This window comes from Pezoporus flaviventris, unplaced genomic scaffold (genome assembly GCF_033815535.1).
Source record: "Pezoporus flaviventris isolate CSIRO_AGI_PZ_B2104156 unplaced genomic scaffold, CSIRO_AGI_Pfla_v1 ptg000219l, whole genome shotgun sequence".
Classification (NCBI taxonomy): domain Eukaryota; kingdom Metazoa; phylum Chordata; class Aves; order Psittaciformes; family Psittacidae; genus Pezoporus; species Pezoporus flaviventris.
The window spans coordinates 173309-195217 of NW_026892767.1; the positions used below are offsets into that span (position 1 = coordinate 173309).

The 21909-nt window shown below is 45.2% G+C and overlaps 1 protein-coding gene across 6 annotated transcripts in view; it reads left to right on the forward strand.

Moving 5' to 3' along the window:
- LOC133262743 (mothers against decapentaplegic homolog 4) overlaps nucleotides 1-21909 on the forward strand; it is an 87962-nt gene that overhangs the window by 21976 nt on the left and 44077 nt on the right. For 4 of the 6 annotated variants that reach the window (XM_061442191.1, XM_061442194.1, XM_061442195.1 and 1 more), the window contains exon 1: nucleotides 16137-16251. The exons of 1 other annotated variant lie outside the window; for it this stretch is intronic. The gene's annotated coding sequence lies outside the window, so the exon portion shown is untranslated. Of the gene's footprint in view, nucleotides 1-16136; nucleotides 16252-16359; nucleotides 16460-21909 lie in introns of those variants that run through there. One more of the 6 variants, XM_061442192.1, reaches the window with a different exon arrangement.

The window sequence follows — 21909 nt, forward strand, 5'->3', positions numbered from 1 at the left end:
TGCTTCTCCATAAATGCATGTCCTGAGGATCTCTCTTTTGGCTGTTTGATGGGGTATGAGGAGGGAGCAGGAATTCCTTATTTTTCTGCATATGTGTAGGGAGTTGAAGCTTAGTTAAGCAGGCTTAGAAGTACATAGACTCCAGCTTAAATCTTTCAAGCACTGCCACTTTGGTCTGCCTACCATGCTGTTCTGAGCTGACCTGGCACCACAGCTGTAGTGGTTAACATAAGTAGAAGTCTTAAAAAAGATTATTCAGAAGCTTTTGCCAAGTTTCTTGTATAGCTTCAGGAATCTGCAGAGGGCTGTGACACACAGTGCTTAGGTGTTGCTTCCCCCCATGCACTGACATTCTTAAGAAAGAAGTCTGCAGTCACTGTTTCCATCTTAGGCGTGGAAGATTGGATGACTTAAGGGCAATGGCCAGAATGATGGATGAGTTCCTTAGTAGCTGGTGCAGTGCTGTGTTTTTGACTTTAGCCTGAGAACAAGGCTCATAACACACCAATATTTTCAGCTGTTGCTAATTATTGCTTACCCTGATCAAGGACTTTTCAGTCTCTCAAGCTCTGCCAGTGAGAAGTGGCATGGGAAGTCAGGAGGAAGCAGAGACAGGACACCTGACTCAAACTAGCCAAAGGGGTATTCCATACCACAGCATGTCATGCCCAGTATGTAAACTGGGGGGAGTTACCCAGAAGGCCCAAATTGCTGCTCGGGTTGGACTGCGTATCGATCAGCAAATGTCACTCCAGTCTTCAAAAAGGGCAAGAAGGAGGACCCGGGTAACTATAGACCGGTCAGCCTCACCTCCATCCCTGGGAAAGTGATGAAACACCTTATCCTTGGTGCCATCTTAAGGCATATCAAGGATAAGAGGGTTATGAGGGGCAGTCAACATGGCTTCACCAGGGGGAAATCATGCTTGACCAATCTCTTAGCCTTTTATGAGGAAATAACACGGTGGATGGATGATGGCAGAGCGGTGGATGTGGTCTACCTTGACTTCAGCAAAGCATTTGACACAGTCTCCCACAGCATCCTCACAGCTAAATTGAGGAAGTGTGGTCTGGATGATCAGGTAGTGAGGTGGACTGCGAACTGGCTGAAGAAGAGAAGCCAGAGAGTTGTAGTCTATGGGGCGGAGTCTAGTTGGAGGCCTGTAACTAGTGGAGTGCCTCAAGGGTCAGTACTGGGACCGGTATTATTTAATATATTCATCAACGATTTAGATGAGGGAATTGAGTGTACTATCAGCAAGTTTGCTGATGACACTAAGCTGGGAGGAGTGGCAGACACGCCAGAAGGCTGTGCTGCCATCCAGCAAGACCTGGACAGGCTGGAGAGTTGGGCAGGGAATAACTTGATGAAATATAACAAGGGAAAGTGTAGAGTCCTGCATCTGGGCAGGAACAACCCCAGGTTCCAGTATAGGTTGGGGAACGACCTGTTAGAGAGCAGTGTAGGGGAGAGGGACCTGGGGGTCCTAGTGGACGACAGGATGACCATGAGCCAACACTGTGCCCTTGTGGCCAAGAAGGCCAATGGCATCCTGGGGTGTATTAGAAGGGGGGTGGTTAGTAGGTCGAGAGAGGTCCTCCTTCCCCTCTACTCTGCCCTGGTGAGACCGCATCTGGAATATTGTGTCCAGTTCTGGGCCCCTCAGTTCAAGAAGGACAGGGACCTGCTGGAGAGAGTCCAGCGCAGGGCAACTAAGATGATTAAGGGAGTGGAGCATCTCCCTTATGAGGAAAGACTGAGGGAGCTGCGTCTCTATAGTTTGGAGAAGAGGAGACTGAGGGGTGACCTTATTAGTGTCTATAAATATATAAAGGGGGAGTGTCACGAGGATGGAGCCAGGCTCTACTCAGTGGCAAACAATGATAGGACAAGGGGTAATGGGTACAAATTGGAACACAAGAGGTTCCACTTAAACTTGAGAAGAAACTTCTTCTCAGTGAGGGTGACAGAACACTGGAACAGGCTGCCCAGGGAGGTTGTGGAGTCTCCTTCCCTGGAGACATTCAAAACCCGCCTGGACACATTCCTGTGTAACATTATCTAGGTGTTCCTGCTCCGGCAGGGGGATTGGACTAGATGATCTTTCGAGGTCCCTTCCAATCTCTAGCATACTGTGATACTGTGATACTGTGTAATATTTAGTATCCAGGTTTTTTTTTGTATGTGTTCACCATTTCCACTCAGGGCAAGATGGCAAACTTGTTTTTATACCTCGTGGTTATTTTAAGCTCTATGCCATCAATGACGATATCAATTGGCAATGACTTTGCATAGAGAATTTATAGTAGAAAAAAAACCCAAACCCTCAAATGTATTGACTGTATGACAGGTTGTCCTGGGTTCAGCAGTAGCAGTCATGTTTGTTTTTTTTTTCCTTTGTGCTAGCTGGTGCAGTGCTGTGTTTTGACTTCCAACCTGAGAACAGTGTTGGTGAAGTCAATGTTTTCAGTTGTTGCTAAGTGATGTTTACCCTGACCAAGGACTTTGTGAGGCTCATGCTCTGCCAGGGAGGAGGGGAAGCCGGGAGGAAGCAGAGATGGGGCGCCTGACTCGGGCTAGCCAGGGAGGTATTCCATACCACAGCACGTCATGGCCGGGGTGGGGGGTGACTGGGAGTTGCCCGGAAGGACACGGGGCTTCCGGGTGGAACTCGTCTTCTTGGCCAGTGGTATCGTATTCTCTTCCCTTGTTATTTTCCCTTTTCATTGTTGTAGTTGATAGTTGCGGTGGTGATTTGTGTACATTGGTTGCTGGACTGTTCTTGTCTCAACCCGTGGGAGTTGCACTCTTTCGATCCTCCTCCCCGTTCCTCCGGGAGTGGGGGAGAACCCCGGTGGGGGGGGGGACACGGACCTCGATTGTTGTCAGCTCGGCACCACTCACTGGGAGTGAATGAACAAGCTACCTGACTGGGTTTAAACCACGACACAGGTACAATATATGTATGCTTTCTTTCTAGTTAGTAGTATAAATAAAATTATGAAAACCCTGTTGTTTATAAATTTGGTTTGCTTCTGTTATGTAATTCTGCACCTTGAAATCATTGATCTTGATCTTCTGAAATCATTGATCTTCTGGGTGAAGGCATTAGTCACCCCGGGTAGACAGTGCAGAACCCCCTGCTGGAGCTGCAGCCTTTGCTTTCCGATGAGTGCCCCCTGTTCTGCCTTGAGAGTCAGGTAGAACGAATGCCACAACTTGTACAGGTGGCCTGTGGAATCTCTACTTCGAAGAGAAGGAACTTTTGAAGTATAATACATTGTTTCAATTGATGTTTTTCTTAAAGTGACAAGGAAAATGGGATGAAGGTATGTATGCAGATATGTTTTTCATTTAAGAAACCACCGGGCATGACAGACTGAATATGAAATTAATATAGCTCAGCCAGTTCCCTTAATTTTGGCTTTGGAAAGGGAGAGGGAAAAACAGAAGGCTAGGCTGGAGAGATGTTGTTCAGCCTGTGATATTGGGGAAAGATATTTAAAGTTAAAAAAAACCCAAAACAAAACAAAAAAACAAACCCAGAGTAATCAGGAAGATAGGTTGGAAAATTATCTATCACAGGTACCTCCAAGAGTAGCACCCTCTGTGTCTGTCCTATCTGATATTGATAAGTAGAAAGAGATTGCTGTCACTGGCAACAAGCAGCAGATCCACATTCAGAGTTAAGAAAGGCTTAAACTAGAAGTGCTGTTGCAGAGGCAGGCATCTGGAGACGCTGCAGTGCAGGGTGAGCTACTGTGAGGAAAATAAAAAAGGGAAAACCAAGGGGGAAAGGAGGGGAGCTCGCGCAGTTCCTGTGTTTGAGCATGGGATGGGTGCTGGGGCAGGCAGACAAGTGGGAACAGACATGTTGACAGATGGGACTGAGGGATTGCTGGACCCTCACTGGAGAAACCCTTTTATTTGTATGAAGCGATATTAATTAATAATGATGATTTAACATTAATGGTGGACAAAAGTCTAAACCCTGCTCATTTCTTATATGGGGAGCCAAAAGAAGGTTTAACCCGTATCTGTTTAGAAGTTATATAATACCAGACCAAGATTCGGGAGGATTTAATGGAACAGGCTCTCCCAGAGGGTGAAAGAATATATGTGGACGGATCGTCTAGATGTCTACAGGGAAAAAGGATGTCAGGGTATGCGCTAGTTAATAGAGAAAAGATGCAAATTGTTGAAAAAGGGAAATTACCCTCAGATTGGTCTGCTCAAACATCTGAGCTGTATGGTCTGAAAAGAGCTTTAGAATACCTAGCACATAGGAAGGTGTCGTGGTTTAAACCCAGTCAGGTAACTTGTTCACTCACTCCCAGTGAGTGGTGCCGAGCTGACAACAATCGAGGTCCGTGTCCGTCTCCCCCCCCCCCGCACCGGGGCTCTCACCCTTCCCCGCTCCCGGAGGAACGGGGAGGAGGATCGAGAGAGTGCAACTCCTACGGGTTGAGACAAGAACAGTCCAGCAACAAATCACCACCGCTACTATCAGCTAAAACAATGATAAGGGAAAATAACAAGGGAAGAGAATACGATACCACCGGCCAAGAAAGCGAGTTCCACCCGGAAGCCCCTGTCCTTCCGGGTAACTCCCAGTTACCCCCCACCCCGGGCATGACGTGCTGTGGTATGGAATACCTCCCCGGCTAGCCCGGGTCAGGCGCCCCATCTCTGCTTCCTCACAGCTTCCCCTCCTCCCTGGCAGAGCATGAGCCTCACAGAGTCCTTGGTCAGGGTAAACATCACTTAGCAACAACCGACAACATCGGCTTCACCAACACTGTTCTCAAGCTAGAAGTCAAAACACAGCACTGCACCAGTTAACACAAAGGAAAAACATGACTGCTACTGCTGAACCCAGGACATTATCCACCCCTTATTCCATACCATTCACGTCGTGCTCAGATCCCACATTTTCAATGCACCATCGCTCTCCCACATATACACATCCATATACATACAGACCAAGAGAAAAAGATCATTTTCTTAGTGCATGGACCAATCCCTATAATGCTGCCGAGTCCATTCGGTCCATGATGTTCAAAGTTCATTCTCTGTTGGGATGATGGCTGGAGGGAAGTCAGGGCCAGTCGCTGGTGACCTGGAGACATCTAGTTGATGGGCTATAAAAGCATTACACAGCAGGCAACAGCATACAATAGAGTTCACTGGCTGTTTTCCCCTAAAATCAAATCCCCTTGAGGTATACATCGGACTTCCCCATCTTCCCACATTACCCACCAAGTATATCCAGGTCCCTGAGCAAAAGCAATCCCACGAGTGGGTTTGCCTTTACCTGAAGCAGGAATAACCCAGACTGTCTTCCCCAGCAAATTCTTCATATGCACCACGGGAACTTTATCCCCCTCTACAATATGTAAAAGTTCTGACTGGGCTGGGCCGGCCCTGTTGGCAGATCCTCTGGTGTTGACCAACCAGGTGGCCTTTGGTAAGTGTGTATCCCAATGCTTGAAAGTTCCCCCACCCATTGCTCTCAGTGTAGTTTTTAACAGCCCATTGTACCGTTCGATTTTCCCAGAGGCTGGTGCATGGTAGGGGATGTGATATACCCACTCAATGCCATGCTCTTTGGCCCAAATATCTATAAGGTTATTCCGGAAATGAGTCCCATTGTCTGACTCAATTCTCTCTGGGGTGCCGTGTCGCCACAAAATCTGTTTCTCAAGGCCCAGGATGGTGTTCCGGGCAGTGGCATGGGGCACAGCGTATGTTTCCAGCCACCCAGTGGTTGCTTCCACCATGGTAAGCACATGGCGCTTGCCTTGGCGGGTTGGTGGCAGTGTGATATAGTCAATCTGCCAGGCCTCCCCATATTTATACTTCAACCATCGTCCTCCATACCAAAGAGGCTTTAACCGCTTGGCTTGTTTAATTGCAGCACATGTTTCACACTCATGAATAACCTGGGCAATAGTGTCCATTCTTAAGTCCACCCCTCGGTCACGGGCCCATCTATATGTTGCATCTCTGCCCTGATGGCCTGAAGTGTCATGGGCCCACCGGGCCAAAAATAATTCACCTTTATGTTGCCAATCTAAGTCCATCTGAGCCACTTCAATCTTAGCCGCTTTATCCACTTGTTGGTTGTTCTGGTGTTCCTCAGTGGCCCGACTCTTGGGTACATGGGCATCTACATGACGTACCTTCACCACCAGGTTCTGCACCCTGGCAGCAATATCTTTCCACAGTGCAGCAGCCCAGATGGGTTTACCTCTGCGTTGCCAGTTGCTCTGCTTCCATTGCTTCAACCACCCCCACAGGGCATTTGCCACCATCCATGAGTCAGTATAGAGATAAAGTACTGGCCACTTTTCTCGTTCAGCAATGTCCAGGGCCAGCTGGATGGCTTTCACCTCGGCAAATTGACTCGATTCACCCTCTCCTTCAGCAGTTTCTGCAACTTGTCGTCCAGGACTCCATACAGCTGCCTTCCATCTCCTATGCTTTCCCACAATACGGCAAGAGCCATCAGTAAACAAGGCATACTGCTTTTCACTTTCTGACAGTTTGTTATATGGTGGGGCCTCTTCAGCGCGCATCACCTCCTCCTCTGGTGACATTCCGAAATCTTTGCCCTCTGGCCAGTCCATGATGACTTCTAGAATGCCTGGACGACTGGGATTTCCTATTCGAGTTCGTTGTGTAATTAGTGCAGCCCATTTACTCCATGTAGCATCAGTTGCATGATGTGTAGAGGAGACCCTGCCTTTGAACATCCAGCCCAGCACGGGCAGCCAGGGTGCCAGGAGGAGCTGTGCTTCAGTGCCAATCACTTCCGAAGCAGCTCAAACCCCTTCATAGGCTGCCAGTATCTCTTTCTCAGTTGGGGTATAGCTGGCCTCAGATCCTTTATATCCCCGACTCCAAAAGCCAAGGGGTCGACCTCGAGTCTCCCCTGGAGCTTTCTGCCAGAGGCTCCAGGTAGGACCGTTCTCCCCAGCTGCAGTGTACAGCACATTTTTTACATCTGGTCCGGTCCGGACTGGTCCAAGGGCTACTGCATGAACTATCTCGCGTTTAATTTGCTCAAAGGCTTGTTGCTGCTCAGGGCCCCATTTAAAATCATTCTTCTTCCGGGTCACATGATAGAGAGGGCTTACAATCGAACTGTAATTTGGGATGTGCATTCTCCAGAACCCCACTGCACCCAAGAAAGCTTGCGTTTCTTTCTTATTAGTTGGTGGAGACATTGCTGTTATCTTGTTGATCACATCTGTGGGGATCTGTCTACGTCCATCTTGCCATTTTATTCCCAAAAATTGAATCTCCTGTGCAGGTCCCTTGACCTTACTCCGTTTTATGGCAAAACCGGCTTTCAGCAGGATTTGGATTATTTTCCTCCCTTTCTCAAAGACTTCTTCCGCTGTATCGCCCCACACAATAATGTCATCAATGTATTGCAGGTGTTCTGGAGCTTGCCCCTGTTCCAGTGCAGTCTGGATCAGTCCATGGCAAATGGTAGGGCTGTGTTTCCACCCCTGGGGCAGTCGGTTCCAAGTGAACTGGACACCCCTCCAAGTAAAAGCAAACTGTGGCCTGCACTCTGCTGCCAAAGGAATGGAGAAAAATGCATTGGCAATATCAATCGTGGCATACCACTTGGCTGCCTTTGACTCTAGTTCATACTGAAGTTCTAGCATGTCCGGTACGGCAGCACTCAATGGTGGTGTGACTTCATTCAGGCCACGATAGTCTACTGTTAGTCTCCATTCTCCATTAGACTTTCGCACTGGCCATATGGGGCTATTGAAGGGTGAGCGGGTCCTGCTGATCACCCCCTGACTCTCCAGTCTACGGATCAACTGATGGATGGGAATCAGGGAGTCTCGGTTGGTGCGATATTGCTGCCGGTGCACTGTTGTGGTCGCAATTGGCACTTGTTGTTCTTCAACTTTCAGCAACCCCACAGCAGAGGGATCTTCTGAGAGACCAGGCAAGGTGGACAGCTGCTCAATTTCCTCAGTCTCCAAAGCAGCAATACCAAAAGCCCACCGGTACCCTTTTGGGTCTTTGAAGTACCCTCTCTTGAGGTAGTCTATGCCGAGAATGCATGGAGCCTCTGGACCAGTCACAATAGGGTGCTTTTGCCATTCCCTCCCAGTCAGGCTGATTTCAGCCTCCAGCACAGTCAACTCTTGGGATCCTCCTGTTACTCCAGAAATATAGATGGGTTCCACCCCTTGACAGCTTGATGGCATCAGGGTACACTGTGCACCGGTATCTACTAGAGCCTTATACTTCAGTGGGACTGATGTGCCAGGCCATCTGATCCACACGGTCCAGTAAATCCGATTGCCCCCTACCTCCACCTGGCTGGAGGCAGGGCCCCTCTAATGGTCGTCACAGCATTGGACACTTAAGTCGTGGTGAAAGGGATTATTCTTCATTATCACAGGAGCTGGAGTAAAATCAGCTCTTCCACTCCATCTGGGAAACTGATCACCAGAGACTGAAGCCGTAGCTCTCATGGGACGATCAGTCTTGGCCCTTGCTCCCCTCTTCAGTTCACTCACCCGTTCCTCCGAAGCTGAAGTAGGTTTTCCATCCCACTTTGTCATGTCTTCTCCGTGATCCAGCAGGTAAAACCATAGGGTACCCCGTGGCGTATACCTTCTGTATCTCCTCTCTTGAACAATAGGACACCTTTTGTTAATAGCTGAGACGTGTGTTGGTACACGTGAGGAGCTGGATAAATCAGATAGATTGTCCCTCAATTGTTCGAGGTCCTGGGACAGTTTTTTCACAGCTGAGATGATGGAAGGGGTGAGATTGTCTTCGAACTCTCGGAGTTTATGAACCATTTCATCCACTGTTAGTGGTACTATGTCATTCCAGGTCACTGTTGCCAATGAATGGGCATATGATGACGGTGCATTCCGTGTAAGTTTTCGCCACATGGGTCGTGTACATTCAACTTCATCTGGATCTATAGGTGTATCCCTGTTATTCGGCTTGATGTGATAGATCATCTCTACGATGGCTGATTCCCTCAGAGACTGGATGCCTTTGTCTATAGTAGTCCACTTGGAAGAACGACTCGTAACATCGTCCTTGTATGGAAACCTTTCTTTCACAGCTGCCAAGAGCCTCCTCCAAAGGATGAGGGACTTTTTCTCTCTTGCAATTGCTTTGTCAATTCCCCCTTCTCTAGCAAGTGATCCCAGCTGCTTGGCTTCTGGACCTTCTAGTTCGTGACCATCGGCTCCATTGTCCCAGCATCGGAGTAACCAGGTGATGATGTGCTCCCCTGGTTGACGGGTAAAATCTTTTCGCATATTCCGCAGCTCGGTTGAGGTCCGAGGTCGAGAAGTTACCTCTTCTTCTTCTTCTTCGTCATGTGATGATGACTCCTGATCAGATTCTGGACCGGGTGGTGAATTCATTGGTTCTTCATCTCGCTTCACCCTTTTTGCCTCCTTTTTGCTTGTTCTCTTGTGTACAGGGGCAACTGATATTGGTACGAATTGGTCCTCTGGTTTGGCTGCAGTGATTATCACTGTGGTTTGAGTAGCGACTGTACTTGTTGCTGGGGGTGGTGTAGCTACCGTGCTTGGAGCTGGGGTAACCGCGCTGTCTGTTGCAGTTGAAGTTTGAGCAGCTGCTGTACTTGCCACTGGGGTAGCTGCGCAGTTCATTGCAGCCAAAGTTTGAGTAGCGACTGTACTTGTTGCTGGGGGTGGTGTAGCTGCTGTGCTTGGAGCTGGGGTAACCGCGCTGTCTGTTGCAGTTGAAGTTTGAGCAGCTGCTGTACTTGCCGCTGGGGGAGCTGTGCTGTTCATTGCAGCCAAAGTTTGAGTAGCGACTGTCACTTTGCCCTCAGATCCGCCGACATTCTTTTCCTTTTGAAGGTGCTGGATAGTGTTGAACAAGGCCCTGTAAGCATAGGCCAAGCCCCAGCACGTTGCCGTGATTTGTCCATCTCTGGTATGGCCAGAATGACCACACACCTCATTTAAGTGTTTTACTAATTCTTCTGGATTTTGCAGTTGTTCGGTAGTGAAATTCCAAAGTACTGGAGAGGCTCACTGACCTAGATACTTGCCCATACTATCCCACACACCCTGCCACTCATGGCTGTCCAGCCTCAGGGAAAATCTCTCGGTCCTCCTACATCGTCGTTTGACCCCAGACAAGACCCAAACCTGAATCTGCTTAACTCTTGAAATCAGTAGTGGGCAAAACACACTCTGTATGCGTGTTAGCATGGTGATTCCCATCACCATCAGCAAACAAGTCTCAAGAGCATTAAAAGGCCATTCAAAAAATTCAAAACTCTCGAATGTAAATGGTCTGGGGGGACGACTAGGAGGGTAAAAGGATGTCTCCTTCACAGGTTGAGCACCTGAGGAGGAGAAAAAAGATGTGTAATTGCTAAGCACCTCCATCATATACCTCCCAAAGTATAAAGGTGGTGACTACACTGGGAACATAAGCCAGATCAGTTTCATGATCAATGATTCTATTGTATTACAAGTCATTACCATAAAGTACAATGGGACACTTAGCAAAAACCGAAAACATCGGCTTCACCAACACTGTTCTCAAGCTAGAAGTCAAAACACAGCACTGCACCAGTTAACACAAAGGAAAAACATGACTGCTACTGCTGAACCCAGGACAGAAGGGAACTATTTATACTAACTCAAAATATGTATTTTGTGTAGTGCACACCTTTGGGAAAATTTGAGAAGAACAGGGACTTTTAAATTCAGAAGGGAAGAGGTTGATTTTCTTGGAAGTCTTGGAAGCATTAAAATTACCTGAAGAAATAGCTGTAGTGCATGTTAGGGGACATCAGAGAGGAATGACACCAGAAATAAGGGGAAATAATCTAGCAGACCAAGAAGCTAGAGATGCATCAGAAAACAGAATTGAGAGAATCATGTTGGTTCTGTTACCTGAGGAAGAGGAATTGGAGAATCCAAAATTCAGTGAGTCAGAAGAGAAAGAGTTGAGTAAAATCGGAGGAGAACAGGATCGACATGGGAAATGGAAACTCCCTGATGGGAGGCAACTCCTTAATAAACCACTGACCAGACAGATATTAGAAAACATGCATCAAAAGACTCACTGGGGCACACAGGCCCTGTGCGACCACTTTTTAAGGGAGTATGGCTGTATTGGAATTTTTGGGTTAGTGAAACAAATAACTGATATATGCATGACTTGCCAAAGAGTGAATAAAAAGGTTAGAAGAAAAACTACCTCCGGGTGATGTGAATTGGTGATGCGGCCCTTTCAAAGCATCCAAATAGATTTCACTGAACTCCCTCCTGTGCAGAGGTGGAAGTTCCTATTAGTAATAGTAGATCACTTAACTCATTGGGTGGAAGCAATTCCGGTTGTCAGGGCTACAGCAAATACAGTATCAAAAACTCTTTTGGACCTAATTATCTTGAGATATGGGATGATTAGCAGAATTTACTCAGATAGGGGAACACATTTTACATCAAAAATTGTACAACATGTAACTCAAGCCTTGGGGATAAAATGGGAATTGCACACCCCGTGGCATCCTCAAAGCTTGGGAGGAGTGGAAAAAAATGAATCAAACCTTGAAACAAACATTAACTAAACTAATGATTGAGACCCAAATGTCCTGGGTAAAGTGCTTGCCTTTAGCCTTGTTACGAGTTCGAACACAACTCAGATCGGATTTAGGGATATCTCCTTATGAAATTACGTTTGGATTACCTTTTATGACAACCCAAAAGGAGACCACTACTTATGAAGGAGGAGAGGCGAGTATCAGAAAATATGGCACCACAATAGCTCAGACTCTGGAACATTTAAGATCAAAAGGATGGATTCCCCAGACGATGCCTTTAGACTTTAAAATTCATAACATTAATCCCGGGGAGTGGGTATTGATTAAGACCTGGAGAGAGCAATCTTTCAGGTCCCTTTCAGGTATTGCTGACAATGGAAGCTGCAGTCTGGACCAGAGAAAGAGGATGGACCCACGCCAGCAGGATTAAAGGACCTGTGGAAGAACCTAGGGAGTGGACTGTAATATCTACGCCAGGTGACACCAAACTGACTCTCAAGAAGAGAACTACATAGTAATATATAGGTAATAATGCGCGAATACAGGGAGACAAAAGGTTAAGGGCGAACTTATATGACTGGTTTCAAATTTCCTTGTGGGATACTTTGAGGAAACTCCGGTTCTTTTCCTGGGGAAGTAATATTCCCCAATTTGGGGATCTGGATTATATTATTCAGATATACATGGGAACTGGCCCGGGCTTGTGATCCTGTAATAGAGGAACGAGAGCCTTCACCAAGATATATATATATACATATATTGTGTTTAAGACACCCCAATACAAGACACACTAGTTGGGTGTTCTGTCGGTGTAAGACCTGTAAGCAGAAGTGGTATTGCAGCTCCCATAACAGACACCTGAGTTGTATGCCGTGTCGTAAAAATTCATATAGACAGCTATTACGGGATGCTGACATACTTACTCTACTCTGTGCCTGGGAGTTATTGTTACCATCGGAGTGGGAGGTAACTGAAGATAAGTGGGAATCCACTATAAGGGTCTGTGAATAAAGTTTGTGTGAAAATTGAATATTAGGAAATAAGATGGCCGAGGGCAAGCCCAGGTTGGCCTCTATGCCTGCCACCGAGAAGCACAAACATACCTTGGTTGTGGGCAGCAACCCCACAGGCCGGAGGGGTGGAGGTATATGTCATACTGGACCTCTGATCATCTTATGGCTCCTGTCCCTATCATGAGTACGAGTCTCCGCCGATTGCATGGAATGTATAAAGACCACTTTGAGTGGCACTTGATCAAGCAAACTTTAATCTATCACACCCATTATCAATGCAGTGGAACCCTGCTCGAGATGTGTACCCATAATAATACAGAGTACGCTAGATGTAATGTTAAAGGCAAGATAATCTGCTATGATCCTAAAGAGAAAGTGAAGGAATGGTGGTTGGAAGTGTGGTCCCTGGGGAAAGACAGAATAGTAGTAGGGCAAACTGAAATTACCAACATAAATAGTCCAGCAAGTGTAATTTTTGATACTTGTGAAGCAATAGACAGTGGTAAGAGGGCAGGGGGATGTGGAAGTATGGAATGGGTGCGAACCTACTCCCACGACCAAAAATATATGTGCTCCTCTTGGAGGTAAAAACCTAAAATGGCAAGTTCTGATTGTACAAGGAACTGGAATTATTGTACTTCTTGGACCTGTGTTATTTGGTCCACAGATTATACTCCAGGAAAGTATACCAAGAGACTAGAGGAGCGAGGATATTGGGTAGTTAAACTAGAGAGAATGACCGCCCCAAACGAATGCAGGAGAAACCAGTGTAACCCACTGAACTTAACCATAAATAAACCCAGAACCTGGAATGAGGATTGGAAAATGGCCTAACACACTTTCGGCCAGCAGATTGACAGCACTGGTTCAGACCCAGGAAATCTAATCTATACTAAGATCCAGGAAGTTATACAGTCGGACAAGGAGGAGGAACTACTGTCCGATTCTTTCTATCATGAAATGGAAACTGGGGCCAAATGTGAAATTCCCACAATTGCCAGGAATTTGTTTGTGAACTTGGCAGAAAATATAGAAAAAGTACTCAGTATAAGTAATGGTTATGTTTGTGGAGGTACCAATATGGGGAAACAATGGCCTTGGGAGTCAAAGGAAATTAATATCACTGACAATAATATATGGAACTCAAGCAAAGTCCAGAGAGTGAAACAATGGGCACTACAGACGAGTATCATTGGCCAAAACTGTTGGCAAAAGCCCCCTGGGAGACAAGGGAAAAAAAACAGTGGGGGATTTAACTCGTGAAAACAGTAGAATTTGGAATGAAACAGTAAGAAATGGACAACTTGGGACCATCCTTTGGATATTGCAGATGGAGGGAAAAATTGGACTTTAAATAAGAATCCTGGGGAAAAGTGGGAAGCTCCAGAAGGACTATACTGTGGTAAATATGCATACTCTGAATTACCTGGGAATTGGACCGGAACATGTGTTTTGGGAAGCATCTGGACAAGTTTCTTTTTATTACTAATACGCAGGGGGGAATGATTAAGGGTGCTAGTCTATTCTGATGTATCTGAAATATCCTGGGCAAAAAGGGACCTACAGATTGGAAATTGGAAAGATGATTGATGGCCCCCAGAGTGAATTATTGCATATTACGATCCTGCTTCCTGGGCTGAGGGTGGATCCTGGGGATACCGGACTCCTATATATATGTTAAATCACATAATTAGGTTGCAAGCAGTCCTGCAAATTGTGACTAACAAAACTGGTGATGCATTAACCCTATTAGCCAAACAGAACAGCAAAATTTGTACGGAGGTATATCTAAATCGCTTAGCCCTGGATTACCTTTCAGCCCAGGAAGGGGGTGTGTGTGGGAAATTCAATCTATCCAACTGTTGTTTACATATATGTTGTTTACAATATGTTTTACATATTTTCTATCTATAGATAGAAAAGCTATCAAAAAGATAATGACTGAAATGAAAAAGGTCCTACATGTTCCTGTTCAAACCTGGAAAGGGTTTAACTTGGATATGGAAAAATGGTGGAACGATAACTGTTGGAACTTTGGGGGTTTAAGAGGAATTCTGCTGGGTTTTGTTTTGCTAATAACTGGTTTACGCGTTCTACCTTGTATTGTTCCCCTGATGAGTAGAATGGTCCATAGGACCATAGAGCAATTACGGTTTGAAATAATTACTCCTGAGGGAACAGAATCAAAAATTAGAATGTTAAAAATTCGGTCTCATGATGATCCGTTTGAGGAGGCAAAACTAATCTTCGAAAAAACTGAGCAAATGAGAAAAGCCAGAAATGGAAATTATGGCTCAAGCCAAATGGATTAAGAAAAAGGGGGGAATTGTGATAAACACATAAATGTATTGGCTTTCACAAATCATAGGTGTGGCTATGTGCATATAACTGTAGGAGTTCACAAAAACAGAAACAAAGCTCGCTAAAGACACAATATTAGACAACAAGTTAAAAAGGGCCAGAACTCTTGAGCAAAACGGAGTCACATAGCAAAAGAATTTGTTAAGGTAAAAGAAAGAAGGGGGGGACTTGATATAAGAAAAGCTAGTGCCTGAAAAACATAGAGTTAAAGTACTTTTTAGCTTAACTTAGGTTGTAGAAAGAGAACAATGTTTATGTTGTAAGTCTGTGGAATGTAGTGGCCCCACTAAACATGAGTTAATTGTTTTACACTAGTCTGCCAAAGTATCTTTAGTTTTAAAGAACAATGTTCTTGTGTTGTAAGTCTGTGGTGAGATAACAGGATTTAGTGGCCCCACTAAACATGAATGAATTATTTCACATCACCCTTCTACTTATCAGTTAGTTTAGAGACAGAGCCTCCCAAACATCTGCTAGCTTGGGATACTCCTTGTCTGCCCATCCTGCAATAAATTTTGCAGGAAGGTCACACTGTTCTAAATCTTTGCCAGCTATCAAAAGAATTACAGATATGTCTGGTTTCAGCTAGTTGTGTGATTACTGGGGCATCCAACTGTGCCAAAGGTGAAAAGTACACCACGAGGAAGACTGCTTACTTCATCCTCAAGACCCCTGCCCACAATCACCGGAGAGCAGTGTGCAGACGCCAAGAAGAGGAGACTTATGATAAGTTCCTGGAGCTAGTTATAATATTCCCCGCCTATATGTGGGAATTATGAATATGTATATGACTAATGCAATAGTGAAAGTATATAATCCTGTAACAAATGCTAATCAATGTGCCTCTGCCTACGGTCACGCGCCCAGCGCTGTTGCTTTTGCTTTATTGACTTTGTCCCTCAAAACCCTGTTATCTCACTCCTCTAGAGTGAGCTCGTATTTCACAGGAAAGCAATTGCATTTGCGGACCAGTGCATTTGTTGGGGTTGGATTTGGGGGGCTCTGTACTTTGCAGGACTGTGTATTTGATAGATTTGCATTTGCAGAGTTTTTAACTCGTGTGGACGCCAAACAAAAATAAACCTTCAACGAGCCCGCGCCCACCCTTCCCCTGCTCTCCGGCTGCCAGCGGCGCAGTAACCGCGAGGCGGCGAGCGAGGAAGTGCAGCAGCGACAGAGGAGAGACGGTTGTTACCCGGATGTCGCTCATGCGCAGTTGCGGCCTGATGTGTCCGCGGCTGTCGCGGAGCTTGTGCGGTTGGTTTCTCCCTTCTCCCGCGGTGCGGGCTTGTGAGTGCTGACTCGGCCGTTGCCTGGGTAGGGTTGAGGCCTAGCCTCTCTGCCTCACTGTACCGGGACCGCCTGAGGCGAAGGAGGCTTCCACTTTCTCTTTCCCGCCCCCCCGCTCTCCTCGCCTCATAGCCGTCTTTTTCACCGCGCCACAGCCATAGGCTGTGTTCAGAGAGCGGCTGCACCGCCGTCGCTGTCCACAGCTCAGGTAACATCCGGTCTCGGTTCTTGCCCACCCATCGAGGCCCCCCGCAGCGTGTATCCTACTCCCGCCTGCTTCTCTTGTCGCCTCGGGCCTTCGGGCTCCATTTCGTCCGTCTGTGTTTCTCTGAGTGAGAAAACAAAAATATGATCCCCGCCCCCAAACTTTTAGTGGTTTGTTGTATATTTTTTGTTTTGTTTTGTTTTTTAATCTTAGTGTTCTCCCGGTGGCCCGGCCCCAGATAAACTTTCCTCTGGTGCTGTTTGTGTAGGCCTCTCTCTTCGTGCCTTCTCCCGCACGCTGGAAAATGCCCTGGATGGTTTTGCGTGAGCCACTTGGCGTTTAGTTTTCTGAAATCTGCCCTCTTCTTTGCAATACCAGAGAGCGGTGCTTTTTAGCTGATTTTCAGGCAGCGCAGGACTGTTCAGTACAAGGGATGTTAATTAAAAATGTTTCTTTCTTTATTGTCTTTCCTCCCCATTCTTGTTTCGGGTGGGGGGGGGGGGAGTTTGTAACTTTGTGTGTAGTTGAGTTCTTACTACAGAAGGCTGGCTAATTTATGGCGTAATCTAGTTGTGGGTTAGGTGTGTTATTACTTAGAGCCCAAATTGTACCACTGCAAACCAATTCTTTTCAAACGCTTATGGGCAGAGTAGGATTGTGGTGTCTTTTACCAGTGTTCTTAACCATTTCTTGGTTAAGAACAGCATGCCACTGTCAACAGGCAAGAGTGATTTCAGACTCTGTGATAGCTGTCATCTTCTACATCGTAAGACTCTTGTACTCTTGCTTCTTTATTCATTAATGTAGGTAATTCCATGCAAGGTTGCTGAAATAGCTGTACTGCCCTATAAAGCATGTTTTTGTACTCCAGCATAGGCAACTTGTCCTTCTGGCCCTCCTCTTATGTTGGCCAAATTGCTACTAGGAGTTTATCTTCGCTTTGCATTCATGGACCTATATTGATTTCCTTGTTGCATAAGCATGCATGTTTAATATTGATATAGAAACTACGTCAAAAGAGCTGAAACCTAAAGAGAAGCAGTGTATTAAGCTGATTAAATTCCTTTTTTTTTTTTTTTTTTTAAGTAGGTGGCCCTTTACATAAGGGGATGTGAGTTTTGAGAGGTATCAACAGATTTAGTGGAGAACAGAAGTGCTGATAGTAGATCTGTGGATCCTGGTGAGGAGCAGCCTTTGCCATGCTATTGTTAAAGCTCTGCTGTAATTTTAGGACTCTCTTTTCTTATGTTGCTAACCTTGTGGAAAAATTCTACTTTTGGTTGAGGCTGGAATTTTCCGTGGAGAGAACATTATCCCTGTGCAGATTACAAAAAGGAACAGATGTTCTAATACACCTATTTTAGGGTATTGAAACATTATGTACAAGTGAAAAATCAACACCACTTCTGCCTGAACAAGGTTTGACTCTTCCTTTTTATTGCTTGGCATAGCCACAATTGTTTCCTCTGTGAGGTTTTGACAAATTACTATTTGTCCTTGTTGAAGGAAGCTTTGTGCAAGAAGATGGGTCCTGCAGGATACTCAAAGGAGGAGTTCAGTTCAGGTTTACTCTGTCATTCTAAGGCAAGGAATTCTACCACCTGCTTTCTGAATGTGGTCTCTCCTGCTGTTCCTAGGTTTTCATCCTATTCTTATCCCCTCCTCATCCTAGCACCTGGGGGTGGCTTCCTCGTCAAGACACCAAGGATGCCCTCTTGGAGGTGGTGTGGGATGCCTATATCTGTGCTGTGGAAATAGATCCAGTTGTAGAGGAGTTTGCTGCCCTTCCCACTCTGATGGTGCAACTTGCTGTGGTCTTCCTTTTCTGACTGTACGGATGCCTACATTGAAAAGAGGATTTTTTTTCAGCTGTATGTTTTGTCAAAAATAAGTAGAGAGAGAGAGAAAAGTGGAACCAGAATGAGAAATGCAACTTTCTAGGATTTAAATCGTGTCTCTATGTAGTCACATTGGCATCATAGCGCTACGTTTTCCATTGTGTCTTGCCCCTCCTCCCCCCCCCTTCAAAGACAAAGTAAGGATTTGAATGTGGTTTTTTTTTACTGTTGTACTAGTTCCTTGAACAAGATTATAAAACATAGAACCTTGTGCAGCAGAAATGTTTGCTTCATTTACAGGATCAGTCTGTTGCATTTGTAAAGGGCTTTAGAAAGCTGTTTGAGTGCACAGGTAGAAGCTGAGAGGAGTAAAGATGCTGAGCTGCACTTGGGCAGCTACATTAGATCAGTTTCTTCCACAAAGAAATGGCTGCTCATACTTTTTAACTGTGGATTTATGCTGAGGTGAAAGAGTTGTCATTCAGAGCTGTCTCTAAATTCTTCTCCAGTTCCTTTTATGCTGCTGTGTGTTTTAAACTTGTAGCTATTCACAGTGAGATGAGCAGAATTGAAACTTATGATTCTGATATGAGCACAAAATAGTATTCTCAGGAATGTTAGCTCTTATTGTACAGAACAGTGTGAGTGCAGTACCTCCTTAGTACACTTTCTCTTGCTCTTTAGTGCTAATTGTTCTTTGTTCTACAAACATTTTGTTCCTGTTCACCCTTTGGGCAAGTAAATAATAATGTGCTGGAAAGTATTTGCAGATTAATAACTTATTCATATCTTCATCAAATCATGAACTACCTTTTGTTTTATTAGTTTATGGATTTTTCTTTAGTATGTTTATTATAAAACTTCTACCACTGCATTATTAAACAGCAAAACTGTAGTAATGTTTTGGTGGTTAAAAGCTGTCAAATGCGCATACTGCTTTTTCTGACATCTGTGTGTTTGTCTAATTTTGGAGGCAGCAGCCTTTCTTTCTGAGCTTATGCAAGAGCCTTTCTTGTCCTTTATGTGAAATGTTCTAGCAAGATGTCCGTTTGTATGATATTCTAACTAGCCAGTTAGTGTTGTGTTACTGCCTGGTATCAAGATGCTGGAAATCTGGTACTGGGATGGCTGTAACTGGTAAATTGTGCTCCCAGTGCCGCAGTGGCAGCTTCAAGCAAACAATTCTTTTTTTTTTCTTAGATACATTTTTCCAAAAATAAGTTAGATTAGCAATTTGGAAATACATTTTCTTTGGCCATTAGGTTATTTTTTCCATGAATTCATTTCCCTCCTCGCCCCAGTATATGACTCCCCAGAATTGCAAGCTGTATTTTTTATGTTAAAATTGATGTTACAATATATAACATATATTAGGTAACATATGTTAACTTTTTATGTTAAAATTTTTAATGAATAAAATATATGCTAAGAAAGGGACATGGAGGGGGTTTTGGCCTTTTGCTTATATCTTAAAGTAAATATCCAGTGGCATTTGGACTGTTGCATTTTAGACTGAGTTTCTTGATGAGTTTGATCCCTCTGCAGCTGGGATTGCCTTAAAACCCCACTGTAAATGAATAGGGTCATGTATCACATCAGCGTTGGGCCTGGATTAACTTATGTTGCCCAAGATGCTGGAGTGCTGATTGCCTGGATCATAGTTCTTTGGGTGACATCCCTGACTTCTAGCTCCATCTGTAACTGCCTGGTTTGTGTAAGTGTATTATTTCCTTTTCTTGTTTGGGGTTGACTGTTCTCCACAAATTGCCGTGTTGCTTTTGTGGGAGGAGAAGGGGAAGGTAAGCAACTTGCAAGTGTGAAAAGCCTTCATTTAAGGTGGTTGTTAGTATGTAGAAGGATATGTGAGTTCTTTTTAAGAAATCTGGATTTTTAACTTCTCAGCAAATTGCAACTAGATTAGTTTATTGGAAATGGGAATTGTTTGGAGGAAGGGATTTTTCAGATAAGTTTCAAAATTTGCTTGCCTGAATGGCTAGGGAACATTGACAAGGGGTTTAGGTGAAGTCTTAATATTTTTATTTTTTTTTTTAACAGCCCCTGCCCTTATGTCTCAGTTGAGCTTCTGTACAACTGCAGTGACTCCTCTGTAAAAGCAAGGAAATCAAGTCCATGTGTGTGTTTTGTGGTTGTTTTGGGGGGTTTTGGGGGTTGTTGTTTTTTTTTCTCTAACCATGAAAAGCAGAAAAACTTTTTTCTTTCTAAACCCCCTTGTACCTTCTTCAGATTATGTGTGTGTCTGCCTACATCTGTATGCGTCTGCATGCTTTTTTTTTGGTGAAGAATTTAAAACTGAAATATACCTCAGCAACTCTTGGGCCTTGTGTGAGGCTGTCCAAATGATCTTATTTCTTAAATACCTAGTATGCTGCCTGAAGAGCTGCTGCAAATATTTTGAAGTCATGGCTCACAATGTTTTTGTTACACTTCGGCTTTGGCATGTTGTTCTTAAGGTGTGCTAGCTTATAGTATTGTCTTGCTGCTGGAGCTGAAGAGATACTGGCAAACAAGGTAGAATATTAATTTTCTGTTCCATAAATGCATTTATTATCCCTTTGGGTGAGATCTCATCTGCTTTTTTGCTTTTTGATCAGGAGCACCTTGCTTCCACAAACAGGAATGCTCTCCTGGAGCTCTAAGCTAGCTTTTGCAGAAGATGCTGAATATTAAACCTGGTCTTCCTTTTCTAGTCATGCTAGTAAAATCATAGAATCATAGAATGGTTAGGGTTGGAAAGGACCTTTAGATCATCTAGTTCCAACCCCCCTGCCATGGGCAGGAGCACCTCATGCTAAATCATATCACCCAAGGCCTTGTCCAACCTGGTCTTGAACTCTGCCAGGGATGGAGCATTCACAACCTCCCTGGTCAACCCATTCCAGTGCCTCACCACCCTAACAGGAAAGAATTTCCTCCTTATATCCAATCTAAACTTCCCCTGTTTGAGTTTGAACCCGTTACCCCTTGTCCTGTCACTACAGTCCCTAATGAAGAGTCCCTCCCCAGCATCCCTATAGGCCCCCTTCAGATACTGGAAGGCTGCTATGAGGTCTCCACGCAGCCTTCTCTTCTCCAGGCTGAACAGCCCCAACTTCCTCAGCCTGTCTTCATATGGGAGGTGCTCCAGTCCCCTGATCATCCTCGTGGCCCTCCTCTGGACTTGTTCCAACAGTTCCATGCCCTTTTTATGTTGAGGACACCAGTACTGCACACAATACTCCAGGTGAGCTCTCACGAGAGCAGAGTAAAGGGACAGGATCACCTCCTTTGACCTGCTGCTCATGCTCCTCTTGATGCAGCCCAGGATACAGTTGCCTTTCTGGGCTGCAAGAGCACACTGCCGGCTCATGTTCATTTTCTCATCAACCAACACCCCCAAGTCCTTCTCCGCATGGCTGTTCTGAATCTCTTCTTTGCCCAACCTGTAGCTGTGCCTGGGATTGCTCTGAATGAGGTGTAGGACCCTGCGCTGGGTATGGTTAAACTTCATGAGGTTGGCATCAGCCCATCTCACAAGCATGTCAAGGTCCCTCTGGATGGCATTCCTTCCCTCCAGGGTATCAACCGAACCACACAGCTTGGTGTCATCGGCAAACT